The sequence below is a fragment of the Hevea brasiliensis genome, chromosome 13 (assembly GCF_030052815.1).
Source record: "Hevea brasiliensis isolate MT/VB/25A 57/8 chromosome 13, ASM3005281v1, whole genome shotgun sequence".
NCBI classification, from domain to species: domain Eukaryota; kingdom Viridiplantae; phylum Streptophyta; class Magnoliopsida; order Malpighiales; family Euphorbiaceae; genus Hevea; species Hevea brasiliensis.
In genome coordinates, this window is record NC_079505.1 from 32,491,654 (window position 1) to 32,498,880 (window position 7,227).

General features: G+C 39.2%; 1 non-coding gene across 1 annotated transcript; it reads right to left on the reverse strand.

The window, feature by feature from the left end:
• Positions 1-1,083: 1,083 nt before the first annotated feature.
• Positions 1,084-1,190, reverse strand: LOC131172325 (small nucleolar RNA R71). The gene has a single exon (XR_009142807.1). It is a non-coding gene; the product is annotated as a small nucleolar RNA R71 (small nucleolar RNA).
• Positions 1,191-7,227: the final 6,037 nt, after the last annotated feature.

Genomic DNA, 7,227 nt, shown 5'->3' on the forward strand with positions numbered 1-7,227 from the left:
AGTTCTAGGCATTCTAGCTGTTCGGACAACACTGGTCATAGGAACAGTAGAATGCACTACCGAACTTAGGGGTGTTACATTAGGTGCCTTGAGAGAGGATTTAGGATAACTTAGGATTGATTTCCATTAAGGAAAACGATCCTCAATTCAGTAAATAAACGAGATAACATCCCTAGTAAGATTCAAGTGTGAAATCTTAATTCCAGAATTGTTTCAAATAAATTATTTCATTTTAAGTTTACCATTCTAGTGTTTAAGGTTAACAAACTTCATTCTCTAAGTATTCGATAGACTAGACAGTCAAAATTACAGTGTAGATTGGTACTTACTAATTAAATTCCTCATTTGAGTGATACTCTACTCATCACTTTATTACTTATTAGCGATCCGTGCACTTGCGGGATTGTAAAACCAGCGAAACAAGTTTTTGGCGCCGTTGTCGGGGAATTTTTGGATTTAGTAATATCATGAGATAGGCAATTTAGCTGATTTAGGCAATTATATTTATCATCTAATTTTATTTTACTGGTTGTATTTCTCTTCTTTTCTCTCAGGTGCCCGATTTGGTTTATGACTAGAACAAGGCCAGAAGAAGAAATTTTGGACTGTGTTCCGGAGATAGACAGAACTCTGAGAGCCATCAGGAGGGAAAGGAAACATCAAAAGCACAGTCAAGGAGACCCTGAAATTCTAACCATGGCCGATAATAATGACAGACCGAGACTCTTAAGAGATTATGGAGCTCCATCTGTCCAAGGATTTCAACCCAGTGTTACTAGACCCACAGTGGAAGCCAACAACTTTGAATTAAAACTAGCATGGCTCCAAATGATTCAACAAACCCAGTTTGCAGGTTCACCAACAGAAGACCCACACTATCACCTCCAGTGCTTTCTTGCCCTATGTGACACATTTAAGATTAATGGAGTGTCTGATCAAGCAATAAGACTCAGAGCATTCCCATTCTCCCTTCGGGACAGAGCAAGGAAGTGGTTACTTTCTCAACCGGTTGGAACGTTCACCACTTGGGAAAACCTCTCTCAAGCTTTTCTAGCAAGATATTTTCCACTTGCAAAGACTACAAAACTAAGGCTTGAGCTTAACACCTTTAGACAAAAGGAAGGAGAATCACTCTATGACGCATGGGAAAGATATAAAGACCTGCAGAGGGAATGTCCACACCATGGCATAGAGGATTGGCTATTAGGGCAAAATTTCTATAATGGGTTGCTACCCTCTACAAGGAGCATAGTTGATTTAGCTGCAGAAGGTGATCTAATGGAGAAAATAGTGAAACAAGCACTTGAACTTCTAGAAAGGGTTGCATACCATAATTATGAGTGGTCAAATGAAAGAGGAAATGCAATGAGAACTGCAGGGGTTGTAACACCCTCTCTGTAGCAACTCCGTACATTCTACTGTTTCGGTGACCAGTGTGGTCCGAATAGCTAGAATGTCCGGAAAAATATTTAAACTAAAGTGAGAAACCATAATTAACTCAAACATTAATAAGAAAAATTTAGGAAAAATTTTAGAAATAAAATACAACCAAGTTAAATGAGCTGGTGCCCTAGCGATGGGTAACCTAGTGGGAAGTTGCGGTTCTCGCAACTAGGAGCCCTAAACCCGAGGGACTCCAGAGAAGGGTCATTGAGGTTCTTATGGCTTTAGAATGCCAAGAAAATGCTTAGAAAAATTTTTCAATCGATACAGACAATTTTAGTTTGTTAAGCCAAACGGAGGGCATTTTAGTCATTTCGCCTTCAGAGGTGATTTTTGGTCGACTTGTCCAGTTGAGTAATAATTATTATGATCTAAAATATAAATAAATATTGCTAGAAGTGTAATTAAAAATGAGAAATGAAAATAAGAAAACAAAGTAAAAAAGAAAATGGAATTAAATTAGATTTATGATATAGGATGACATCATTAAAAAGCTTCCCACCAATTAGAAATTGACAAGCCAATTAAAATGAGATAAATACAACTAAAATGAAGTAAAAAACAAACACAAATTTTGCAATTCTCTTCCCATTTCAGTCGTGCTCCTTCCTCTCACTCCTTCCACCATTGTTGATCAAAACTTCTCACTAGAATTCCTTGATAAACCACCATAAGATTTTAATCTTGCTTCACAAAACCTCTTCCTCACACCTTAAACAACATATAGCTCGCAAAAAGAAGAAGTAAAAAGGGAGATTTGGGAACTTGGAAGAGAGATCAATTGAGGTTAGTGACCAATCTCCTCCATTTCTTGTTTAATTCATGTTTAATGCCATGAGATAAGTGGAAATTGTAAGAAAAACAAAATAAAATTTATGTATATTCATCCCTACAATTTTGGCAGCTTAGGGATGGTTAGGGTTTGATGAATTTTCTTGAAGCAAAGGGTTTATGAGCTGCCCTTGACATGAGATGAGTGATTGAACATTTAAGTGCAAGTGTAAGGCAAGTGTAATGCATAAATGGAACTTGAAAACTTGGACATTTGAACAATATTAGGGTTTGCCCATGTAATGGTAAATTAACCTTGTAATGGTCAATTAGTGACCATTTGAATGTGTATAATGAGGAAATGAAGTGAGTTGAGGCTTGGCATTTGTGTATGGGTGAGCTACCTTGGCTGACCTGCAGGACTGAGCATGAGTCCAGCAGGTTTGGGCTATTATAAATGGAATTGTAGAGGTTAAATTGGTGCAAGGCCAATTGGACATGTAAATAGACACATGATGGCACAACTTTGGAATAGAAACCTTGCCCAGAAAACCAAACTAAGTTGACCTAAAAATTGCCCTAATCCGAGTGACCTGCATTCTGCCTTGGCAAAATGACCAAATAAATAGTGTTTATTCATTTCGTCATAACTCAGTGTAGAAAGGTCCAATTGACCTGAAATTTTACCAGTAGAAAGCTGAGACATATACCTACAACTTTCATGAAGAACACAAATCCAAATTCTGACCATAACCTAGTCAAATTGCCAACCAAACTTAGGTTACCAAATCTGGCAGAACTAGTTTTGCCCAGAATTCTGGATTCTGTCCAATCCGTCCAGTTATGGTTTTTAGGCCATAACTTGAGCTACAAAACTCCAAATGGAGTGATTCAAAAAAGGAAATGTAACTAGACAAAATAAGGAACAACTTTCATGAAGACAATTTTGTCAAATTCCTACTGTATAAATAACCAATGGAACAGTAAATATGAGGCTTGAAATCTGAAAATTTTGAATAGCTAACACTAAGCTAGAAATGGTATTGGCAACCAATACCAACAATTTTAGAATGCAAAATGTGGTATGTTGGGAGTATTAGAACCAATGTACCTATTGTCTATGCAAAAGTCAACATTTTAGTTGACCAATGAAATGAATAGTAACACCTAAACTTAAATTTCAAGAATTGTACAATTTAAAAGTGTAACATACCCTAGTACACCTAGCAAGATTAGTTTGGATAGGTTGGCATGCCAATAGGGTTCAGTTGGTAGTACTGCACATGGCATTATGCCATTCTGTGATTTTATGGCTTTTAGTCATTCTGACATTGTGTTGATACTTGGCCTTATGCCTAATGTTATTACAGCTTATTAGCTGTTCTGTTGCACACCAAAAGATGCATATGTGACCGATGGTGTGACGGCCCGAGGTACTAGATACCCAGTGCCAGTTTACCCGTTTATCTAGTCCAGTCATCCAGTATAGGTTACTTGGGCAACCAAAAATGAAAGTGAATAAATTTAATGAAATTATAAATATAACAAGTACAAAATAAATAAGATTACCAATAATGATCGAAAAATTATCTGCATAAGACATCAGGACATGCACTGCATATTTATTTTCTATTATTTTTTTTTTATTTTATTATTGGCACCACTAAGCATTATTTCTTAGCGCATTGCTTTTTGCCACGCGTAGGTTCTGGAGAGACCAACCGAGAGCCCAGTAGACCACAGACTGGGTGAGATCTTCTGCAGCTCTGCATAGTGTCCGTGTCACCTCACCGTCATCAGTGCATTGGTAGAACACTAGGTTTTATTTTGGTATTTTGTAATTAACTTTTATTTTCTCACGTGTAATTAAGACTTATGTAATGTATTTTAGTATTGATGTAAATTACGAAAATTGTATTTATGAATGAACAAGTGAATATTTATTTATGACTTTTATATGAAATTCATATGAAATGAATGAATGAGAATGGGAGTATATATAAGAAATATTGGGATTTTGTTGATGAAATGGAGTTTGGGATTGATTGAAAATTTTGGAAGTGTTTTTACAGGTTCCGAAGAACTGTTTTATCTATTTTTAGCCGACACTTTGCTGGATTTTCTATAAAATTTGCGAAACCTCAAATAAATTATAATTTCAATAAATGACTTAAATGAATGATATTTCACGAATCATACTTCATAACTATGAAAGAAATAAATTCTGAAGAATAAAAATAGTTGAATTAAAATAAGGTGTTCCAGTACACTGTGTGACATATCTTACTCGGCTATACAGTAGACGGGTAAGGGGTGTCACATTTAGTGGTATCAGAGCACGGTTTAGGCATTTCTGGGCCTAGATCGAGTCCATACCATGCATTGCATTTGTAAGAGTCGAGGTGACACTAATGCAGATCTGTTTGTCTTTGTTAAATAGGATATGGACCTTACATCTCAGAGGGCAGTTGAGGAGGAAGTGGAGAGTCATGCTCCACCTACAGCAGCTGAGACTAGGGGTAGGGGAGAACACTCCATGACTCTAGCGAGCACCTGCTCAGCCTCCACAGGCCATGTTCTAGCAAATGGCTGAGTTTTTCAGACAAATGGCTGGGGTAATGCCACCACCACCACCTCCACAGCAGAAATCACATTTAGAAAGATTGAGAAAATTTGGAGCAGTGGACTTCTTTGGCAAGAGAGAAGATGATTCTGTTGCAATCAAAAATTGGTTGAACAGAACAGGGAGAGTTCTAAAACAACTCCACTGCGCTCCAGAACAAAATCTAGAAGCTGCTGTATCTCTGTTGCAAGATGATGCCTATTAATGGTGGGATACAGTATCTAGTGAAGTGCAGCCAGAAGGAATAACTTGGGACTTCTTCCTTTCAGAATTCAAGAAAAAGTATGTGGGTAGTGTATACATGGAAGAGAGAAGAAGAGAATTCATTAACCTGAGGCAGTTGTGATGGTAGAGTATGAAAAGGAATTTGTCAGACTGAGCCGCTACGGAAGGGAGATAGTCCCTAATGAAGCCGAAAGGTGTAAGAAATTTAAAGAGGGATTAAATGACAACATAAAGATCATGATTACTGCCTTGGAAATTATAGACTTCACCAAGTTAGTGGAAGCTGTAATAAAAGTTGAAAAGGTCAGAATAAGTGAGCAGACAAGAAGGGAGAGACAGCAGAAGAGGGGCCCGAGTCAGTCTAACTCATCTCCTGCACCAGGAAAGAAGTTCAAAGGTCCACTAGTATAGAGTTCAGGTCAACCTCAAGGTCAGAGTCAGTCTCAGGGGCCCAAGCCACAGTTTACCCCTAGGAGAGGTCAGTCCACACCATCAGTGGGCAGCTCTCTAGGGATGGGGTTTAGGGGACCATCCCCAGCATCTTCTGCATGTCCACATTGCCTGAAGTGGCATAAGGGGGAGTGTTGGAGAGTGACTGGTGCCTGCTTAAGGTTTGGGTTGACAGAGCATCAGTTGAGGAACTGTCATGCAGAACTGCTACAGCTGCTTCAACACAAGCTGACAAACCTGCTCCTGCACCACAAAGGGGTAGGAAATCTGGCAAATCTGAGGCAGTGGGACCATCACAGAGGCCTGCATCTGAGCCAGTAGAGAGGCTTGAGGGCAGAGCATCGGCCAGAGCCTATACCATAAGAGCTCAGGAGGAGCAAGATGGCCCAAACGTCATCAAGGGTATGTGTTGCCTCTACAATACATCTGTGCATGCATTAGTGGATCCAGGATCTACTCATTCATACATTTGCATCAACCTACCCGTAGAAAGGGGGATACTAGTAGGGGAGAGTGACCAAGACATTCTGGTCACTAATCCATTGGGCCACAGTATAGTGGTGAACAAAGTGTACAAGGGTTGCCCGTTAAGGATTCAGGGGTATGAATTCTTGACAGACCTGATTGAGTTGCCTTTCCATGAGTTTGACGTGATTTTGGGAATGGACTGGTTGTCACATCATCAGGTAATGGTTGATTGTAAATTGAAGAGAATTTCTTTGAAAACTCCTGAGGGTAATGAGATCACAGTTGTGGGGGAAAGGACAGATTTCTTGTCCAATATCATCTCAGCCACAGTTGCAAGAAAATTGATGAGAAAAGGCTGTGAAGCCTACCTGGTGCATATGGTGGATACTAGGCAGGCTAAGCCAAATTTGTGTGACATACCCACAATAAGAGACTTCCCAAATGTGTTTCCTAAAGAATTGCCTGGCTTGCTACCAAAAAGGGAAGTCGAATTTGCTATTGAGATACTGCCGGGTACAGCACCAATCTCTATTGCTCCTTATAGGATGGCACCCACAGAATTGAAAAAACTGAAAATCTAGTTACAGGAGTTACTGGATAAGGGGTTCATACTCCCCAATGTGTCACCATGGGGAGCTCCAGTGCTATTTGTAAAGAAGAAGGATAGGACTTTAAGGTTATGCATCGATTACCGGCAGTTGAATAAAGTAACTGTGAAGAACAAGTATTCGTTGCCTAGAATTGATAATCTGTTTGATCAGTTGAAGGGAGCAAGAGTATTTTCCAAAATTGATCTCAGATCAGGGTATCATTAGTTGAGGTTGAAGGATGCAGATGTGCCAAAGACTGCATTCATGACTCGGTATGGGCATTATGAGTTTCTGGTGATGCCCTTTGGCCTAATAAATGCACCAGCGGCATTCATGGACCTTATGAACCGTATCTTCCATCCATACCTAGATCGGTTCATAGTGGTCTTTATTGATGATATTTTGGTGTATTCCAAGACCAGTGAAGAACATGATAAGCATTTGAGGATTATTCTGCAAACCCTGAGAGAAAAGAAGCTGTATGCTAAGTTGTCCAAGTGTGACTTTTGGTTGAATGAGATTGCATTCTTTGGACACATAGTGTCAGCTGATGGGATTAGAGTGGATCCCAAGAAAATAGAATCAGTGATGGAATGAAAGCCTCCCAGGAATACAACTGAGGTCAGAAGTTTCTTGGGGCTAGCTGGGTATTACAGA